Here is a 22358-nt window from a genome sequence, read left to right on the forward strand (position 1 = left end):
CCACAGAAAACACTGTATATGCATTAGTGAAGTCTTCAGACAAAAAGTACATTCATCTGTTTGTGGATGCTAATTCCAGAAGAAATAGAGATCAGCTAGGTTAACAGCAGATTATTTCTGAATTGTATGACAGCTCATTTTCCCTCTGCCATAGACACTACAGATTGCACCAAATCCCATCTTCTCTTCCACCTCATAATAAGGTGATTCATTTCAACAATGGAGTCACTTCACCTCCCTCAGTGTCAGGTGCTGCGTGTGTCAAATATCAGGTAAATGACAGTGTCTCTGAATACCCAGGTCAATATCATGATTCATTCACTGTAAGTTGGCCAGCTTTCCAAAAATAGACAATACTGAAATTTAAGATAGATGGCATTTGTTTGTTTAGAGCAAGAAAAACTAAGAATAATCTTCATGTTGTTTTGTATCAGGCATATCTATGGAATAACTGGCTGTTTTTCCACATATATGAAGACCAGTTGTATTATAATGAAGTTCAAATGCTCTCATTGGTCATTTGAGGAAGATACAGGGTGTTAATGATTTGACATCTATTCTCACTTAGATGCATGCCCTCAAACTTTTATAGTTAATGGAAGTTATGGATGTGTTTTGAGTATTTACCCTTTGGAATCAAAATTGCAAAAAGTGAAATTTCAGGTCCCAGGATTAAAAATGTCTAATGAATGTTTTTGCACAGCTGTATTTAGACACCACACTAATCAGAAGCACATGCAGTTTGCAAGAACTGAAAGCACAAAGGTAAGCATGCATTTTTGCAAACAGGCTCAGCCCTCTTCTTTTTGAAAAATCCTTCCCCTCCAATGCCCTGAACAATGCCAAGCTCTGTGCAGTACTCCTAGATAAGCAGCGGAAAGCTCCACAAGATTCAAAATATGTAAGATACTCCTTGATTATATTGCTGGTAAATCTAAATTACCTTTATACAATGAGCTACAGCTTACCGAGTCGAATTAAAATGACAAGGAAATTGAACACAACTGATGAGGAACATCTGCCAAGTGATGTGTTACATTCCAGTATTGCCTAGGTATCCTTAGCTCAGATGTGTCTGAACATCACAGCATTCCTGAAGGACTTGTGAGTGGTTGCTGTAAATTATGTACAATGTTTAGGCCCAAATTTTCAAAAGAAAAAATCCTACATTCTCACAAATTATGAGACTATAACACAGTTAGCTGAGCACAGTAAACATTAAAAATACATAAAGTCTAAAGTACTTCAGTTTTTCTTTCTATATGAAACATTAAAATTTACATGTTGCTAGTCGTTACTCTGCAGCATAGTAGGAGACATTCCCAAAGCTCTTAAGAGCAAGACTGATGTTATAGGTCTTCCCCTAAATCCTGTTTAAGTCTTTGCGAATGCGGGTGGAGTATGTGATTATAGTTGAACACTTGTTTCCTATCCTCAGTTGTCACAAGAACAATCAGACTAGTATATGACAATGTTGCAACTTGCAGATATACTAGATATACTACCAGATATACTACCCGACAGTGACTAGGGACACAGAGTCCACTAACTTCTTACCTGACTGAAAAATATATCCTCTTCCCCTATAAGTAAAAACCCTGGCCTTCTTTATGATGGTCTGAAAGATGGGTTGAACTATAATAACCTGTCCTCTGACACATCTGGAGTCTTGGTCTCTGCTAAAGATTTGAAGATCGCCTCTAGCAGGTACAAACAACTTATAGTGATAAAATGGAGGCCTCAAAATGATTTTATTTTTTAAGAGCAATCTCAGCCTTTAGTTCTATGGATTTTCCTTTGCTGAATCTTATGATGAAATAATTACTTATTTGGTGATACAGAGTTTGTTTGCATTAATCCACAAGGTTGATGCCAGAACCAACTTGCCTGGTGCAATAGAACATCATAGGTTGTTGAGCAATCTGCCTGGAACAAACTTTTCACCCACATCTGTGCAACATTTCTCAGCCTAAGCAATGACCTGGTAATATTTCCTGGGACAGCTTGCAAGTTCCAGAAAGAGGAGGGTAACATCAAGCAGCTGTGGCTTTGGCATGTTACAAATAGAATGTATGTAGTACTCATTATATCAGCCCACATATCTTCGTTATTGCTAAATTATTAATTCTTCACACATTTTAGTGTAGAAAACAGAGTAGATTACTGTTCCCTCAGACTAGATATAAGGGGAAATAGTGGCTGTGATTGAGGGAGACACTCATGAGAGCCTGAACCTATGATATGTGGAGGAGTTCACCTTCTGCTTAGCCAAAGACTCTAGAGCACATTTTTTCTTACCTCTAGAGCAGTGGTTCTCAAAGGCGATCCACCATTGGTTAAGGGAAAGCCCCTGGCAGGCAGAACCGGTTTGTTTACATGCCGCGTCCGCAGGTTCGGCTGATCACAGCTCCCACTGGCCACAGTTCGCTGCTCCAGGCCAAGGGGCCGCGGGCCAAGGGACATGCTGGCTGCCCTTCCCACAGCCCCCATTGACCTGGAGCGGCAAACTGCGGCCAGTGAGAGCCGGATCAGCCGAACCTGCGGACGCGGCAGGTAAACAAACCAGTCCAGCCCACAAGGGGCTTTCCCTGAACAAGCGGTGGAGAGGCTTTGAGAACCACTGCTCTAGAGAAACTTTGGGGTCTTAAAGACTTTAAAAGTCTATTTAAATTTGTATTAGGATGCTATGAAGTGGATAATTTCTATTGAAGAAGTACTCAGTGTTGTTTCTAACATGACGGATGACATAGGGAGGTGCCACAAGTACTCCTTTTCTTTTTACATGGTCTCGTGCATCTTTTGAAATCTTCATAACTAGTACACACTAAGGTTTGGTCCACATTATTCCTGCTATTTAGGCAAAACTATCCAGCCATAATGACCTAGTCAATGCCTTGTTCAAAGGCCAAACAACAAAATCTGCAGCTCTAGGCAACACATCACAGGGCCGCCCCCATGCCACTCAAATTTGGCACCTCTCCATCTGGGCAATAAATATACCTGCCAGCTGTGGAAAACCTACAATATTGTACAATTGAAACAGACTGCCTAAGGAGGTTGTGGAAGCTCCTTTGTTGGAGATTCTCAAAAGGAGGTTGGATAGCCATCTGTCTTGGATGATTTAGACACAACAAATCCTACATCTTGGCAGGGGGTTAGACTAGATGACCCTTCAACCCTATGATTCTATGTGATCATGCTCTGTTTTGGTTAGAATAGGTAAAAGCACTTACCACCACCCAAAATGATTATTTTCTTTTTACCATTTAAAGTATTAAAAATAAGTTTAACTAGTTTCTAACAAATAAGAAATTATCATTGAAGGTGATAGCTTAAAAAGTACTGAAAATTTCAGTTCACTCTATATTACAACAAATTAGTTACAAGACAGATCTTGATAAGTAGGGTGAACAGTCAAATTTCATATTACATCATATTAGTCATTATGTCAGTTATTCAGCTTCTCTGCATTTGATCATTTTCTGCATTCTGTATTATTTATTTTGAGGCCAAAATACGCCATCAGAATTCATGGAATGATATATTCCAATCAAATTTATTTTAAGTGCATCCTGGCACACTCAGATTTTCTACTTTGAATTAAACTAACAGAGAAACAGATTTTTGTAACCTTTCCCATGTTTATTTAGGCATCCATCTTCTGACAAATGGACCCATATTTCAGTTTTGATATTTTTGTATAACACAAACTTGAAGCTAGTATTTTGCAGTGAAATGGTAAGATACTATTGCTATGCCAAAAACTGCTCCATCATTCTTATCCCCTTCTCCATATAACCTCATCATATTCTTTGTACAACCTATCTGATCTATAAAGCTGGTCATGTCTTTAGTGAACTCTAGTTTATTACTGTTACATTTTCTCATCATCTGGTCTGCAATCTAATCTTATGCAGTAGACAGGGAATCCATTTCATCTTATTCTAGTTCATAAAAGACAGAGTAAACATTAAGCCCACAGCAAAATATTTGTGATTCTGCTTTTCTTCCAAAGTGAATTTTAATTGTTAACTATGTCTGGGTTTTCACTCTGCTGTTAATTTGGGCTTCAGAAGCTATCCTATTGCCAACCAGTTCTAATTCAATTATTAATGGCCACAAGGAATGTACATCTCTCTCAGAAGTACAGAAAAGTCATGCTGTTGTGTACATTCCTTGTGGCCATTAATAATAATATATACATTTACTGCTTTACATCTCTCTCAGAAGTGCAGATATACTTTTATTTCCTCAACAAGGAATATAATTCTAATGACTGAGTTTGTAGAGTACTCCCTTTAATATGTAATACTCTTAAGCCTTTACTATTAAAAAAATTCTCTCCCCATTTTCAAAGAAATTTAAAAGAGAATTAGGAAATCTCAAACACAGTGGATGCACTTAAGAATATTTGGCTCTTACGTAGCACTTTTAAAAATGCTTTGAGATCTAAGATGAAAAGTTTACATCAGTTTGAGGGATGTTGAGATATTGAGAGTTGAGCCCATTAATCCCTGTTATTTTAATAAGCACTACCTCTCAAACAACAAAATATTTCAAAATAGAAGAAACTTTTAAAATGTAATGTGTATTCCATTTTGCCAGATAATCAGTCTAGGTTTGTAAGACATAGGATGAATACATCTACAATATTAAGATTATTATACCATAGCAAAATTTTAAAATATTAGGAATTCAGTATTATTGTTAGACTTCTACAAGGTAACATTTAAAATTTCTATCAAAAGTAATCTGAATTTTTTATTCCCCGAATCAAAAATGAAAAAAAGTGTCTATACTTACACTAACGGGGGGGGGGGAGAAAAAAAACAAGATATGCTTATCTAAAAAGCAGTGGGCCAAATTCTGTCCTCATTTAAACCCAAAGAAACCCAGTATGTGTCTAAAATGTTTCCATGTACAAAGCCACATCCAAATTATTAAAAAACTTGTGAAAGATCAGAATGTAGATGTTTTCATGGTTAATTGACACACATTATCCAACATTTACTTCTATGATTCTGTTTTCCTTTATTCGCTTCTCATTTTGTATTCTGAAAGGGAGAAAGGCAGCTTTTCAGCTGACCTAATGAAAACACTGCAACGACAAATGAGAAATCAACCTGTGTGCAGTGGAGTACAGCTGGAAAGAATGCTAATTCTCTGCTTCAATACTGCCTTCAAAGAGATTATTCAAGCCTCTCTCTGACATGGAACACAGTGATCAGCCAGCAATCGCTAGAGATGAAAATAACTTTTATCTGTTTTAACAAAAGGTGAACTAAAAAAAGCAATCAATCAAACATGCCCTGAATGTTTACTATTAGCAAAGAACGAAGTGACTTTATATAGTACTTATTCAGTATATTTCAGGGTTGGATTTTTTATGGAGTTTGAAATTATAAAGTTACCCTAATTTCTCTAAGAGGGGTAGAGAGGAGAATAAAATAAGCAATAACAAAAATCTAGAACTTAAAAGAGCCATTTTTACTAAAATCCAAAGTAAGCCTGGGAAATCATAGTTTCAGATTAGAATCTTGAAAACCCAAAAGTTCTGGAGGTTTGATCCTTTATAAAGACAGGGGCCATTTATAAAACTCAAATCCTGGGTTGGCTATCAAACACCCACAAAGTGTGACAATGCACAGATGAGGCATTTTGGCAGCCCCATCCTTATGGGAATGATCTGAATGGACCAAAGTCTGCACATACATCAAGATATTGAATATAATGAAAACCTTGTCACTGAAATGCATCACTAGAAGATCAGTTGCCTACAGGTTCTCAGTTTTTGCCTATATGAAAACCCTATCCTCTTAGAAGGAAAGTATTAAAGCAATGCACAGGAAGTACAGTATACTATAGTGAATGCACTAATCCCACCACCAACCAACAAGATTTGGCCATAAACAGTGTTGTTAATGCAACAAAAGTTTAACCCACAGTAATTAACCATTAAACAAAACCAAAACTATACGAGATGTAATCAAAAATATACCGGTTTTACTGAATATACCAAATAAAAAAAATTAATGACGACACGATGATACTACAAGCCGTAGAAATGCCCATAAATAAAAGAATGGATACAGTGCCCTGTGAGGGAAGACAGTATCAAAGAGTAATTGTCAAACTTCCCTATTCCCTCCTTGAGCATCATTTCTTAAGTAACTCTCTCTTCCCAATGCTCTGAGAAACAGGGGAGCCATATAGTGTGACCTGAAGGTCAGCAGATACAGGCTATTTCATACCAAGGTTCCACCTGCTGGCAGAAACTAAGACTGCAACATAATTTAGTATCTAATTACCCAATTGCAGTAACCAACTGACTGTGCCAAACAGTGGTCTTAATATTCAGTTGAGGTCAGGGGTTTTACACACAACTTTTATTTAGTTCTCCTTAAACTTACTCTGCAAAGCTTCCAGCTTGTTGAACTCTAATATATTTATTTGAGAGGAATTTAACATATCTAAAAACTACAAATATAATAAACTAGGAAAACTAGATATTTGTACTTCTCTCTAGAGATAGCATAGCCAGCTTTGTTAAATTCTTGTGACTAAACAGGCATTTACAACACTATTATAGGGGATGTACATGTAAGCCCGTGTCTGCCATTTACCAGACAGATTTGAGAGCAGGACAAGCAATCCTGTGACAAGCATATCAGAATAAATAGCTTTTAATACGTCTAGAGATTCTTAAATCACAAATTTCTGACAAGAAAATATGGTACCAAAATTGAATGATGAACTTTTCAAGGGCAAAGCTGAAACTACGTTTATGGATTGCAGATAAACTTCTTCAAAGAAGTTTCTCATACTAACTTTTGATGTTCATTGTAACATATGGGTGCAATCCTGCTTAGGTTATTTTACCCCACAAGTTTACCGTGTCAAACACTGCCTGACATAATTTGATGTACTTTATTTCCCCAGATTGTTTGGAGGATTGTAGACTATTGAGCCATTTCATAAGCTGAGGAAGGGAAGCAAACACAACTATCAAATCCTTTTTAAGGACTTTTCTTTGGGACATAGTTTCTTGCTTGTATCAAGCATCATGAATAAAATAACTCAACTGATGAATGTGGGACAGAGTCCCCTCAGGCTTTTCCCTACCTCAACCAGCCGGGGAAGAGGGACACCCTTCCTTTGTGACTGCTGGACCCAGCTTCTGCTTCCATATATACCCCGCCCAGACATATGTTGGGCAGGGTTCCTTTAACTCTTTCCATGCTGCTGCTGTTCCTTGACAAAAGGATATTATGTTGTCCAGAAATTGAAACTCTCCAGTGTTTAAACCAAAAACCTAGGAACTGCCATGCTGGATCAGACAGCAGTGCATGATGACCAGTTTATTGTCTTAGATAGACAATAGATGCTATAAAAACCCCTAAAATGGACAGCTATATAATAATGTTCCCATGGAGAATTTTCTTCCAAATCCCAGGCCACTGGCAGTTAGCTTATCTCTTGATGCTTCAGGTTTTTTCTCTCTCATGCATTTTTATCCAAGTGTGACAGGATCAGGCTGGATGGCTACAGGAGAGTGATAGAAGACGGATCTATTAGCCCCAGGTTAAGCAAGTCCCTTTTCCCTGGGTAAAACACCAGGGACTATGCCAGAACACTCAGGAACTTTCTAGAGCCAATTAAGGCAGGCAGGCTAATTAGGACTCCTGTAACCAATTGGGAAGCTGCTAGAATTAATTAATGCTAATCAGGACACCTGGTTTAAAAAAAGGCTCTCACTCCAGTTAGTGAGGTGCGCACAAGGAGCTGAGAGTGAGAGGGCATGCTGCTGGAGGACTGAGGATGCTATCTGGCATCAGGAGGAAGGTTCTGTGGCGAGGATACAGGTGATGTTGGAAGGAGGCCATGGGGAAGTAGCCCAGGGAGTTGTAGCTGTCACACAGGTGTTATACAAAACACTATAGACAGCTGTGATTCACAGGGCCCTGGGATGGAACTCAGAGCAGAGGGTGGACCCGGGTTCCCCCCATCCCCCCAACACCCTACTGGATACAGGAGAAGTTGACTTGGACTGTGGGTCCCATCAGTGGAGAAGGTCTCTGGCCTGTCCCCGACCCACTAGATGGACCAGCAAAGACTGTGGGGATTGTTCTCCTTCCTTTTCCCCATGCTGGCCAGTGATGAGGTTAGCTGAGTGAACGGCAGTATTTGACTGCAGAGCAATGATGTCATTTGGCATGACCACAGTTATGCAGAAAATCAGAAATGTCTGCTTGACACCTCCAATAATTATGCATGCAAATCTCTTCCATAGAGTACACCAACCTACTAGTGATTAGCAGTTTGTTTGTGTTCCTCCCCAATATTGAAATAGGAATTAGTCCACACAGATGAATTAAATGATTTATGTGACCGTGTTCTTCAGCTGTCAACATTTTTGACATCTGTTGTATTGCAACTTCCACTTCTGATTTAGTGGTGAGGTCAGCACCAATAATAATAAACAAAATGATTGAGCCAACTCTTTCTCTCTACTGCCTTAAATCTGGCACTATATTCTTGAGCTATCTTGTAATTTACAACTTTGATTCTGTGAAGTGCTCAGTACCTACCGAGCATTCTGAACTTCTGTTCACTTAAAGGAAGTTGAGGGACTTGGCAGTTCTCAGAGGTGCTCAGGATTGGTCCCACTATTCTTGCACAACATTAGTGTCATATTCACACCAGTTACCCAATCCATTGTTTTTCCAGGTAAAATACAAATTTTTAGCCCTTTATCCAAGTATATCATGAAACATGAATCATTGATTTGTTTTTCCCTGGCTTAGTGTAGGGGCTATTTCTTACAGATTTTGTAGTCTGTATTAACAAACAACCCTGGCACTAAAATGTTTCAAAGTGATCTTCTGCTTCTTTGACATCTCTTGCAATTTCAATGATCCAAATACAGATTTGACGTTCTCACATGACATAATTGTATTTCCTCTCTAAACATCCACATCCTGTTTAAATTTACTATGGGAACTTCCCTGGGAATTCTCCATGTTGTTTCCCTAGGTCAGAGGGCAAACAATTTTGCAGGGAACAAAAATTGGGAATGAGTTTTTACATCCCTGACTTTCTAGCGCACAGTTTAACATTAACACTTTCTAAGAACAGGTACAGTAGTACAGACAAGGTTTTTAAAAACAAAAACCATTTGACTTTTTGCATTTCCTTTTGACAACTTAGGAGTTACTTAAATGATAGGTTAGTGATAGTACTAACAAGCACTTAATCTCCTTCCTTAGGACAATTTTGAAAATATGGCAAAAAAAGTGTACTAATTTAGACAGCACCCTATCCAACAGTTTAGACTCCTCCATAATCACGGTTATTATCTCCCTACATTGGGACTTTACCACATAACCTTGAAATCAGAAGGCACATGTTTTTCCATGGTTTACAATTGAACTTATTCAAATTCATAGCTAGAGAATGTTGGCAGGAATGTATTTGTCATTTCACAAACCAATATCAAAATTGGGACATCTTATTCCACCTGTACTAAGTGGTCTTTTTACTGCCAACATGGATTTTTACCATATGATGGAAATAACCTGCAAACAATTTTAACTGCTTTAAAATGTGCTTTGGAAAATATGAAGAACAATGACAACTGCATAATTTGTTATTAATTTATGGTCTCATGCCATCAATCTAGAATTACAGGAATTCAGTTTATAATTGAGAGATAAAGCTTGATGCCTAATCCATTAACTGTCTTTTTATTAGAATGTTTATTTTAAGTAGAATAATTATTTCCAAGTTGAATGAAAGTAAACACAAAATGTGGACACTGGACCTGATGCTGTGATCTCCTTGACTTCAAATGAAATCAGCCTCCCAAAAGGCAGGCAAACATCTCTTGAATATTCTATGCAGAATGCGTCCTTAGTCAAATATAAAAGGAAAACTTGGAGTACCATTAAAAGTAACTAAATATCCAACCCCAAAATTGAGACATCCCTCAAAATGCATTCAGAGGAAAATTTCTAATGGAGTTTCTTTGAAAAGATTCACAAACAAACCTAAATTTTGAATGAAAACCCCATATTTAAAGATAAGAAATGTAGATATTAAAGAATCAGTTTTCTCTCTAAATTCCCCTCCCCAAAGAGATTAAGGGGATAACATATAGTGACTTATAACACTGAAATATAAAAATAAAAGGATTTGAGAAATGGGAAGATTAAAATCTTTGTTAAATTATAAATTAAAATATAGCAATGTATTCTGAACGAGTACAGATGAGGTAACACTTAGGCCAAAGCCTTGAAGGCATGTGTGTGTCTTTGCCAATTCTTCTGTGACAGACATTGCTGATTTGCTTAAAATGATGTTATTTCTGACAGAAAAAAATAACATTGTGCTGAAAGTTTTGAGGTAAAAAACACACAAACCTGTAACCAAACCAACCCTTTTTCTGGGAAGATCCAGGGCAGGGTGACATAAAAGTGACATGACCCAGAAACTGCAAAATTAGCAGGAAATATACAGAAGTTAGTTAATTGAAGCCCGCAAATGTGTAATGTATGGGTTACCTAAAACCCAAAGGGTTGAAGTGTTAAAAGTCAATTGGATAAAGATTAAGTAATCTGCAATATAGAACTGTATAAAAGATCTAAGTGATCATGGGACCAAACTGGAAAAGTACAGGACCAGAAACTGAAGTATGGGACTGCAGGACCAGACCAAGGAATGAGAGAAGGCAATGACTATCATGGAAGGTGCCCCAGAATGAGGTAACTTGGGCCCATTTACCAATTCTGCCTTGTCTGTTATTTATTTGTCTGACATAAATGTATGTCCAGACACTGTAAGTGGCAATAATTCTGTATAAAATTGTATAAATGAAGGTAAAAATTAGAGCTGTCAAACAATTAAAAAAATGAATCATGATTAAAAAATAGTCACACTATTAAACAATACAATACTATTTATTTAAATATTTTGGATGAAATCAATATATTAGAAAAAAATTACAACAGTGTATACTGCTTACCTTATTTTTCATTACAAAATATTTGCACTGTAAAAAAAAGAACAGTATTCTTCAATTCACATGCAAATACTGTAGTGCAATCTTTTTATCATGAAAATGTAACTTACAAATGTAGAATTTTTTTTATTTTTTTCTTATTTACTTAACTGCACTCAAAAATAAAATATCAGTCTTTAGAGTCTAAAGTCCATTCAGGCCTACTTCTTATTCAGCCAATCACTAAGACAAACATATTTGTTTATATTTACAGGAGATAACACTGCCCACTTATTTACAATGTCACCTGAAAGCAAGAATAGGCATAGCCTGTAGCCAGCGTTACAAGGTGTTGCCCCTTCATGCTTCAACCACCATTCCAGAGGACATGGTTCCATGGTGATGCCTGGTTCTGCTCGATAATGATCTAAAGCAGTGCAGACGGATGAACACTCATTTTCATCATCTGAGTCAGATGCCACCAACAGTTGATTTTCTGTTTTGGTGGTTTAGGTTCTATAGTTTCCACATCGGAGTGTTGCTCTTTTAAAACTTCTGACAGTATGTTCCACACCTGAGCCCTCTCAGATTTTGGAAGGCACTTCAGATTCTTAAACCTGGGGTTGGGTGCCGTAGCTATCTTTAGAAATCTAACATTGGTACCTTTTGTCATATCTGCAGTGAATCTAACAACATATGCTTAAAATGTTCTGACTCAAAATATATGGCAGAATGCAGGTAAAACCACAGAGCAGGAGACAAAGAATTCTCCTCCAAGGAGTTCAGCCACAAATTTACTTAACACATTTTTTTTTAACAAGCATCAGCATGGAAGCTTGTCCTCTGGAATGGTGGGCAAAGCATGAAAGGGTCATATGAATGTTTAGCGTATCTGGCATGTAAATACCTTACAACGCCAGTTACAACAGTCTGTGCAAATGCCCGTTCTCACTTTCAGGTGACACTGTAAATAAGAAGCGGGCAGCATTATGTCCTATAAATGTAAATAAAATTGTTTGTCTTAGCGATTGGCTGAACAAGAAGTAGGCTGTAAAGTTTTATATCTTTTTTTTGAGTGCAGTTATGTAAAAAAAAATCTACATAAGTTGTATTTTCACAATAAAGAGATTGCAGTACAGTACTTGTTTGAAGTGAACTGAAAAATAATATTTGTTTATTTTACAGTGCAAATATTAATAAAAATACAAAGTTGACACTATACTTTGTATTCTGTGTTGTAACAACTCAATATATTTGAAAATGTAGAAACACGTCCAAAAATATTTATAATAAATTGAAATTGGTATTTAATATTGCTTAACAGTGCAATTAAAACTGCAAATAATTGTGACCAAATTTTTAATCTAGTTAATTTGTTTTATGTTAATTGCTTGAGTTAATTGCAATTGATAGCCCTAGTAAAAATTGATTAAGTTTAAATTGTGTGGACATAGGACTCAGTTTCCCACAGTACTGTATAATAAATGCAACTAACAACTGATGGCAGACTCAAAGGTCCCAAAGCAGGAACACAGGAATAGCTTGAGTATGAATTATTAATCTGTTTTTCCAGTTAATACACGAGAGAATACTTTATATTTGCTTTTTACCATTTTAGTTTGAAATTGTATATTACACACACACACACACACACACACACACCCCTAGACTCTCCAACTATTAATTTAAATTAGCTCAGCTAGTATTTAATTCTGTTTTAAACGCAATGCCAGCTTTCACATAAAGAGCAGAGCTTTTATGACACTCCAACCCACCTGGAAAAGAATGACAGTTCCTTAAGTCAAAACTATCTTCTTCCTCATATTGTTTCTCTTGTGAAAGTCTGCCATGGAGAAAACAAGAAAAGGAGATGGCACCTAGTGATTTGTTCCAGATTAATAAACTCAAAATTAAGATCCCTCAAAATAGCAAACATTTATTAAGATTATTTCCAATTTTCTTAAGCCAGGTGACATGAGTCTGCAGTAAGAGTGACTGTCCTGTTTAATTAACGTCAGAACAAAATAAAATACATCTGTTAAAATAATCTCATTAAAAGCCAAAAGGATTTAAAGGGTTGGAATTTTGAATTTAAAAGATTACACAGAATTGACATAAGCATTTACAAAGTAAACTTACCCAAAGTAAGCATTTACTGATCTAAGAATCAAGCAGAAAATACTTAAGCTCGCTGGATTTCTGGTTCAAAATCCAGCAACATGGGTTTAGCCCTTCATTCTTCTGAGACAGATATATGGACTTGACTTCCATGTAGTGAGTGAGTCTTTCTGAATAAACGTATTTCTCCTCTATTTTTGTAAGAATGGGGATTGCCACAATTTCTTTCAACTGGTGACCCACCTAGTTCTTATCCTGCTTGAAAGACAGAATTCATTATGTTCCGTTTCTTAGAGGACAAAAATTACCATATAAGAGTTAGAGATATTATTTACAGACAAGCCAACATTTGTGTACAACCTGTATTGTGAGTTGCCAGTTTTGGATTTGGTTATATATGCATAAATGGTGGTACATTTAGTTTAAGATTTTGGACTTACAATGATTTTAGAGGAAACTAAATGAAAAAGTCCCCATTAGCTCATAGTCAAAGTAAATTAAATGTATACCCCAAATTAAAAAAAGTGCCACTGTGGCTAAACAACAAAGTAAAAGAAGCAGAGGGAAAAATACTGAGGAAAATAGAAAGGAGCATAAACTCTGGCAAGTCAAGTGTAAAAGAATAATTAGGCAGTCAAAAAGAATTTGAAGAGCAACTAGCCAAAGACTCAAAGTAACAGCAAAAAATTAACTACATCAGAAGCAGGAAGCCTGCTAAACAATCAGTGGGGTCACTGGATAATGAAGGTGCTGAAGGAAGATAAGGCCATTGCGGAAAAACTAAATGAATTTAAAGCATCTGTCTTCACAGCTAAGGATGTGAGGGAGATTCCCATACCTGAGCCAGGGTATCAGTAGAGGATGCTTTGGAACAAATTGATAACAGTAATATGTAAACAGGACCGGATGGTATACACCCAAGAATTCTGAAGGAACTCAAATGTGAAATTGCAGAATTACTAACTGTGGTATGTAACCTATCATTTAAATCAGCTTCTGTACCAGACGACTGGAGGATGGATAATGTGATGTCAATTTAAAAAAAAAAAGGCACCGGGGGCAATCCTGACAATTACAGGCTGGTAAGCCTAAGTTCAGTACCAGGCAAATAGGTTGAAATAATAATAAAGAACTGAATTATCAGACACATAAATGAACACGATTTGTTGGGGAAGAGTCAACATGACTTTTATAAAAGGAAATCATGCCTCACCAATCTATTAAAATTATTTGAGGGGCTCAAACAAACATGTGGACAAGGACAATCCAGTAGATATAGTGTACATGGACTAACAGAAAGCCTTTGACAAGTCCCTCACCAAAGGCTCAAAGGAAAGTAAGCAGTCACTGGTTAAAGGATAGGAAACAAGGGTATGAATAAATGGTCAGTTTTCAGAATGGAGAGAGAGGTAGATAGCGGTGTCTGCCAGGAGCCTGTACTGGGACCAGTGCTGTTCAACATATTAATAACTTATCTGGAAAATGGGTGTAGCGCCTCCTCTCCACCCAGTTACCTACTTTAATGCCAGTCTGCTTACAGGTTTTGATGGACAGGTCTGGGTTCTTCTGGATCCCGCCACCTTGGATCAGCAGGGTGTATCTTCTTTATTTTTTCCTATGAATTTATTTGGTGGTACCTCCACCCTGCTTGCTCGTTCCTGGCAAGGTCACCAGGGCAGCTTGGGAGAAAAATTCTAACCACAGGATAATCCCCACTTACTTGCCAGATAGTTGGAGACTTCCAAGAAATAACACAAACACATATAATTATTGTGTTGAATATATTGTATTAAACAGGAGACAAATATAACATAACAGGGTAAAACACTATTTTTAGGTTCACCTGTGCCCATGCTGCTAATACCTGTCACAAGTCACGTGACTTGATGTAGCAAATGTAAGATTAGTGTCCCATTGTTACGCATACTTTGTTGGGGTCCTTGATGACCTATGACCACAAAATTCTTCTCTGCAGTGGATTAGCAGTGTGGCTGACTGGGTTCAGTACAGCCCAAAAGGACTCACAAGTGGGAGATGGTGGTAAATCCCTCATCAGATTTAGTATGCAGCCAGTTATAAAAATCCCCAAACCCTTACTCTCCTGGCTTGAGGACACAGTTCAGAGAGTAGGGGGTCCCCAAAACAAATTCCCTAACTAAAAGATGGTGCACTCACAAACTCCATGAATGATCCTCAGATTCAGAGATGACTCTGGACTCCTCAGTCACTGCAGAGGGGCTGATCTCTGCTGGCAGGGATCCTCTTCAGGCAGGAATCAGGCTGCCTCAGTCCCAGGATTTGTCCTCACCACAAAGGGGTGCAGGGCTCAAGGTGCAGATTACACAACTGTACTAAAATCCAAACTGTAGTCTCATAGCCCAGCGTCCAGACACACTAGCAGCCAGAGCAGAGCTGACCAATGTGGTGATTGGTATCATTTAAGGAGCTGGGGGGCTAATTCAGCCTGGCTGGGGAAGTTTCCCAGCAAAAAACTCTACAAACTGGGAATCATCAGTGGAGAAGGAAAAGCCCATCTGAGGATCTTGCTTTCAGGGCCCTAGAGACCAGTTCTCAGGGGGAACCCTGCATGCAGGCCTGGGATTCATCAGCTCCCCACACAGCCAGTCCTGCCCTTGCCGGCTCCAGACTAACTCAAAAAATGGCTTCTCCCCTTTCCTGAGCTACCTGGGAAGGGCATCTCACTCTCTATTGGTTGCCGGGCAGACTGAGTTTGCCTTGACTCCCCCCTCCCTACCAGGGACAGTGTGCCTCCCTCTGAGCTGCCAGCAGAGCCCCAGGAATCTAGGTAATCTCCTTAGCGGTTACCTGGGGTAAACAGTGAGATGGCAAAATGCGCAGATGATACAAAATTACTAAAGATCATTATGTCCAAAGCAGAGTGCGAAGAGTTACAAAAAGATCTCACAAACTGAGCAACAAAATGGCAGATTAAATTCAATATGATAAAATGCAAAGTAATGCATATTGAAAAACATAATCGCAACAATACATACAAAATGATAGGGTCTAGATTAGCTGTTACAACTCAAGAAAGAACTTGGAGTCATTATGGATAGTTCTCTGAAAATATCTACTCAGTGTGCAGTGGCACTCAAAAAAGCAAACAGAATGTTGGGAACTAAAAGAGATAAAATGATAGAATATCATAATGCCTGCACATAAATCCATGGTACACCCACATCTTTAATACTTTGTGCAGATCTGATTGCCCATCTCAAAGAAGATACATTAGAATTGGAAAAGGTACAGAGAAGCACAACAAGAATGATTAGGGAGTATGGAACAGCTTCCACATGAGGCAAGATTAAAAAGATTGGGACATTTCACCTTGGAAAAGTGACTACTAAGGGGTATATGATAGAGGACTATAAAATCTTAACTGGTGTGGAAAAAGTGAATAAGGAAATGTTATTTACTCTTTCACATAACATAAGAACTAGGGGTCACCCAATGAAATTTACATGCAGCAGATTTAAAAAACAAACAAAAGTACTTCTTCACATAACACACAGCCAACCTGTGGAACTCTGTGCCAGATGTTGTGAAGGCCAAAACTATGACAGGGTTCTAAGAAAGAACTAAAGTTCATGGAGGATAGATCCACCAATGGCTATTAGCCAGGATGAACAGAGATGCAACACATGCTCTGCATGTTCCTAGCCTCTGTTTGCCAGAAGCTGGGAGTGGGAGAGAGGGGATGGATTACTCAATGACTGCCTGTTCTGTTCATTCCTTTTGAAGCATCTGGCATTGGCCACTGATGGAAGACAGAATACTGGGCTAGATGAACCATTGGTCTGACCCAGTATGGCCATTCTTATGTTCTAAGTAATTTATAGTATTTTTCAGTATTTCATTTTAGTATTTCATACAGGGTTATACTGATCATAAAACAGAAGTCACATTATGTGTTCCCTTACTGCGTCTGTCCTATTTGGTTAACAAGTTGCAGGACTTCCAGAAGTAGTTGTTGGAAAGATGCAAGTTGAAGATGAGATGAGCAAGAGACTTGAGTCTCAACAATAACAGATTAAGTGTATAGTGAAATAGGGAGGACTGAGGATGGAGCCTCAGTGACAATCGTAGAATGAGGGTAGAAAGAAGAAGAGGATCTACTAAAGCTAACACTGAAGATGTAGTCAACTAAATAAGAGAACCAATAAAGGACAGAGAGTCACAGAAAGCCAGGGATGAGAAAGCATCAAGAAGAAGTGGGCGTTTCGGGATATCTATGGAAGAAGATTGACAAGAATGAATATAAAGAGGTGACCCTTAGACATAGCAAGAAAAGAAGCCATGAGTCACTTTTACCAGGTAACAGTTCCTTTGGTGTGGAGATGGAGAAAGTGTTCAAACTGAGATTAGCATATGGGAAGAGTCTTTCCTTCTTGAAATGTGTTTGCAGTAGATTGCCCAAAAGTAGAGCTGATTCAATAATGGCAATAAAGTAGATGACTTGGTGTCTTCTGAAGATTGGGGCTTAGATGAGAGCTCGCCTGCTGCAGCTCTGTTTGGCTAAGACAAACCAATGTCTACAAATTGCTCAAATCTGCCATCAGAAGTGATAGAAATAGTCCCTGCATTTATGACCGAGAGATACACGACCACCACTTCAGATACAATTTGCAATTTAAGTCTTTTGACACATCCTGGGCTGTTATTGTAGTCTTAAATAGTAACGGTAGCAAAAGATCCCCCATGTCCACCCACACCTGGAACCAAAATGAGCCGTCATTCAGAATAAATTAAGAACATACTAGAGCTACACAATGGCAAAACACAGTTAAGTATGTTGACATTTATAGCATCATAATTGGCAACTGAGTTAGCACCCTTAGTGAGATAAATGGAGAGGGTTACACCTTTTAGAGCTATTGTTTCATGCACTCTGAAGATTCAGGCATCAGACTTGTGCATTATTTGCACATGGTTTGCATTTTCAACATCTTTAAAAAAAATAAAACTATGATGCTGAGACTCTGGAGTACAAGCAGTCGTTGTGGGAATGGTGTAGAAAGCCATATTGCTGCACACTGTCCCAGTTAGTTCTTACTTCTGTCCTGGTAAGCAAGGTTCAGGAAAGAACAAGGCCTCAGTCGCAGCTTCCTGAAGCCTCAGTCAAAGGAAAAACAAACACCCCCCCCCCCCCGGGGGGCTTCCTTCAGCTCCAAGAAAGGCCTCAACAAAATAGTCTTTACTGCAGTTATATAATCCTGCTAATGCAGTCTGGTATAATCCTTCCGTGTCCATTAGACAGTAAATTCCCAGTTGGATTGTCTGTCTGTCCATCCTGGCTTCCTTCCTTCCGACCCTGCAGGTTGATTCAGCAGCCGCCAAGGCTAGAAGGAAGTATGACATCGCTTTTCCCTCCGCTCTACAAGCCCCTGCTGCTTCTTCTGTCTTCTGCATTTAGCATTCACAACTGCCAGCTCCCACTTTCAGCAACCTAAGTGTACATCTACACAGGGATAAAACCCCTGCAGCATGGCCGTGGTGGGTCAGCTGACTCAGGCTCGTAGGGCACGGGCTACAGGGCTACAAATTGCTGTATAGATGTTTGGGCTCAGCGACCCTCCAGCCTCGCAGGGTCCCAGAACTCAGGCTTCAGCCCAAGCCCAAACATCTACACAGAGGTTTTTCAGCTCCAGAGCTCAAGTACAGAGATCCCAAATCAGCTTCCCTGAGCCAGCTACATGCTTTTTATCTCCATGTAGACATATCCTAAGAGGTCACCTATGTCAGCACCATACACCCCACCCCACCCAGCTCAAGCCTGGAAGATTTGGTAATTATTATGGTCTAGGTTTCTCAGCCAGGCATGGAACACACTCTCGCTATCACAAGTACCATAGCGGGATTCCAGAAGCTGAGATACATGGGAGCATGGGGACGCTACAATCACATGCCTTTTCCTTGGGAAAGTCCCATACATGACTAGTGGGTATGGTGATGAAGAGGATCTGTTACTTTATATGCCACTGACAGTGTTGCCAGCTCTCCCAACTTTATCAGGAGACTCACCATATTGGAGGGCTTTCTTAAGGTCCCAGCTCCTGAAGATAGTGTAAAATTAATTCTCTGCTTTTCACCCCCCCCCCCCCAAGTATGTTTCCAGCTTTAATGATTGGGGAGAAAATCTTGAAAATAATGATCCCAGCCCAAAGGAGGTTCAAAAGCCAGAAGGAAAATAAGATGACAAACTATTTTAAAATTGAGATTTTTAAACTAATCTAATGATTATTTGACCCTGATTCATTATTTTTGAACACTTCATGTTGTCAATACTCGGAATTCCCATTACACAAGGAGGATCCCGAGCTGGATATGCTGGCTTTACGGCTGCTTTGTGCCACTGCAGTACTGTAAAGCAAGCATAGAAGAGCCAAGAATTTGCCCTCGATAACCTATTTGTTGTAAGAATTGCCCCTTACACAAGTCTATCATTTCATTTGAGTAGCACACCGTATTTGCTGTATATGATAACATTTCAGATGCATTAATGCGTACCTTTAATCAAAAGTGATAAAGTAACAACCCCTCTTTGTAAGTCATTGAATGATCACAAAACAACATGAACAATCACTGAGGATCCATTTCTGTAAGTTAACATTTGTAGTCTGCAATAATGGAACTCACTTTCCACTAACTGACAAGTTAAGTAGTAGGAAATTGAGTTTAATTAGGTAAATGGCAAAACTCTTTTCAGCACTTGTTCATAGAAGGATATAAGCTGGAGATGAATTATTCTTCTGATCTAGGGTACACTATTCAAATAAAGATCAATACAATTCTGGAGAAATCTGAAGCTGTATCTCACTGTGGTAAATACCTTTGTGAGCATTAAGAAAACATCTGAAAATAATGAGGGTTAAGAAAGGAATTTAATTTAAAAAAAGCAAATGCATTTCAAATTAATGAGCTCACATTTAACAACCTCTTAGAAAATGTAATACTTGTAAGCTTCATTAAAAGTATTTTCTTTACTAAAATCATCTAGCCCTATTGATAATATAGAAATATCCTAATTCCATTCATAATCTGAAGAGATTTATACAACCGGTTCTTGGTAGAACAAAATCCTTTGCCCACCATAACATCCAACATTTTAAAAAATGGTTGTTAAATTAGAGCTATTAGCATCTACAACTAAAATATAACTTCTTGATGTATCTAGAGTGCTACAACACAAATGGTTCTAAAGTTTTCCAATATGAAAAATAAAGTATAAAAAAAATCTGGTTGTGCCAAAGGACTTCAGATTTAGACCAATGTATTAGCTTCAGGTCTAAATTTCCTCCAAACCTGGGTAAAATTTGATCATTCTCGACAATAAAATGATGTGCATGCATTTGCTAGTCTAATATAAATAAATAGTTTTTAATAGTATTGCCCTTTTACTATTTTAGACCATTTTAACATTCTTTTTTCAAATCAACAGATAATACCATGTGCTACACTACAAGATGGACTAATTCATGAAAACATTCTGATTTTTAATTATATTGGATCAAATAATCACAATCAATCTAATTTGATTTATGCCTTTAATGGGAAAATTCTACTAAACAAACCATCAAAATGTAGGGCAGGAAGGGACCTCAGAAGGTCATCTAGTCCATTCACCCCCATGCTCAGAATGCATTAAGTATACCAGAACTTTCCTTGACAGGGGTTTGTTTAACCCAGGGGTCGGCAACCTATGGCACGTGTGCCAAAGATGGCACGCGAGCCCATTTTTACTGGCGCGCTGCTGCCTGCCAGGGCAGCAGCAGGGTGCCATTAAAAATCCTGCCCTGCCCTGCCCAGCCTGGCCCGCTCTTCTCTACCCTGCACCCCCTTCCACTGGTGCAGGGGGCAGAAACTTGGTCCTGCCGGCTCCCCTGCCTCTTCCTGCAGAGTGCTGGGTTCCTGCCCCTCCTCCTCCCAGTCCCTCCCTACCAGCTGATCAGCTGATGGCCCTTGCAAGGGGGTGGGGGAGGAGCGGGGTCAGCACGCTCCCTGCTCCTGGTGGAGGCAGAGAAAAAGCAGAGGCAGGGCTTGGAGAAGTGGGGGGGGACAGGGACGATGGAAGGGGGGCATACCCTCTCCATCCCCCTGCCTTGAGCACCCCACGACCCCAGCTCACATCCCCAGCTCTCTGCCCTGACCCCCCCCCACACAACCACACACCCAGCCCTCTGCCCTGAGTCCTGCAGACCCACACCCCCCCAGGCCTCTGCCCTGAGCCCTGTACCCTCCTCACACACCCCAAGCCCTCTGCTTGATTCCTTCATCCCCCCCAAGACCCCAGCCCTGACTCTGGCGCCCCCACACATACCCAGGCCCCCCCACACCCTGACACCTACACTCCCCTCAGGCCCCCAGCCCTGACTCTTGCACCCCCCCACGCCCCATGCATCCCCCACATCCTGACTCTTGCACTCCCCACATCCCGACCCCCAACCCTCATTCTAGCTCCTGGCCAGACCCTACACTCCAACCTGCTCCTTCACCCCCAGCACTCCCACCCTGAGCTCAGTGCAGAGAGAGAGAGAGAGAGAGACAGAGAGAGAGAGAGAGAGAGAGAGAATGGGCCAGAACCAGGGAGAAGGTAGGTACCCACTGTATGGGGGCAGGGCCAGGACCCCAGACTGGCAGTGGGGCCAGCAGCGGGCTGAGCGGGGCCTGCGGCTGGGACCCCGGCTGGCAGTGGGCTGAGTGGGTCTAGCAGCCGGGATCCCAGCTGGCAGGAGCTGGCAGATGGAACCCCTGAGCAGCAGTGGGCTGAGCCGCTCAGCCCACTGCCTGTCTGGGGTCCCGGCCGCTGGCCCCGTACAGCCCGCTGCCGGTTTGGGGTTCTGGCTGTCAGTCCCTTGCCAGCCGGGGTCCCGGCTGCAGGCCCCGCTCAGCCCGCTGCTGGCCTAGGTGAACGGAACCCCAGACCAGCAGCGGGCTGAGCGGGCCAGCGGCATAAGATCAACATTTTAATTTAATTTTAAATGAAGCTTCTTAAACATTTGAAAACCTTGTCTATTTTACAATACAACAATAGTTTAGTTTATATTATATAGACTTTTATAGGGAGAGAGATCTTCTAAAAAACATTAAAATGTATTACTGGCACGTGAAACCTTAAATTAAAGTGAATAAATGAAGACTCGGCACACCGCTTCTGAAAGGTTGCCGACCCCTGGTTTAACCGGTTCTTGAAAGCCTCCAGTGACTGGAATTCCACTGCCTCAAT

At 39.7% G+C, this 22358-nt stretch overlaps 1 protein-coding gene across 6 annotated transcripts in view; it reads right to left on the reverse strand.

The window, feature by feature from the left end:
- CNTN1 (contactin 1) overlaps positions 1-22358 on the reverse strand; it is a 434625-nt gene that overhangs the window by 364900 nt on the left and 47367 nt on the right. Inside the window, exon 2 of one of the 6 annotated variants that reach the window (XM_038373425.2) lies at positions 12772-12839. The exons of the other annotated variants lie outside the window; for them this stretch is intronic. The gene's annotated coding sequence lies outside the window, so the exon portion shown is untranslated. The remainder of the gene's footprint in view (positions 1-12771; positions 12840-22358) is intronic. 6 annotated transcript variants of the gene reach the window in all.

Source organism: Dermochelys coriacea, chromosome 1 (assembly GCF_009764565.3).
Source record: "Dermochelys coriacea isolate rDerCor1 chromosome 1, rDerCor1.pri.v4, whole genome shotgun sequence".
In the NCBI taxonomy this organism is placed as follows: Eukaryota; Metazoa; Chordata; order Testudines; family Dermochelyidae; genus Dermochelys; species Dermochelys coriacea.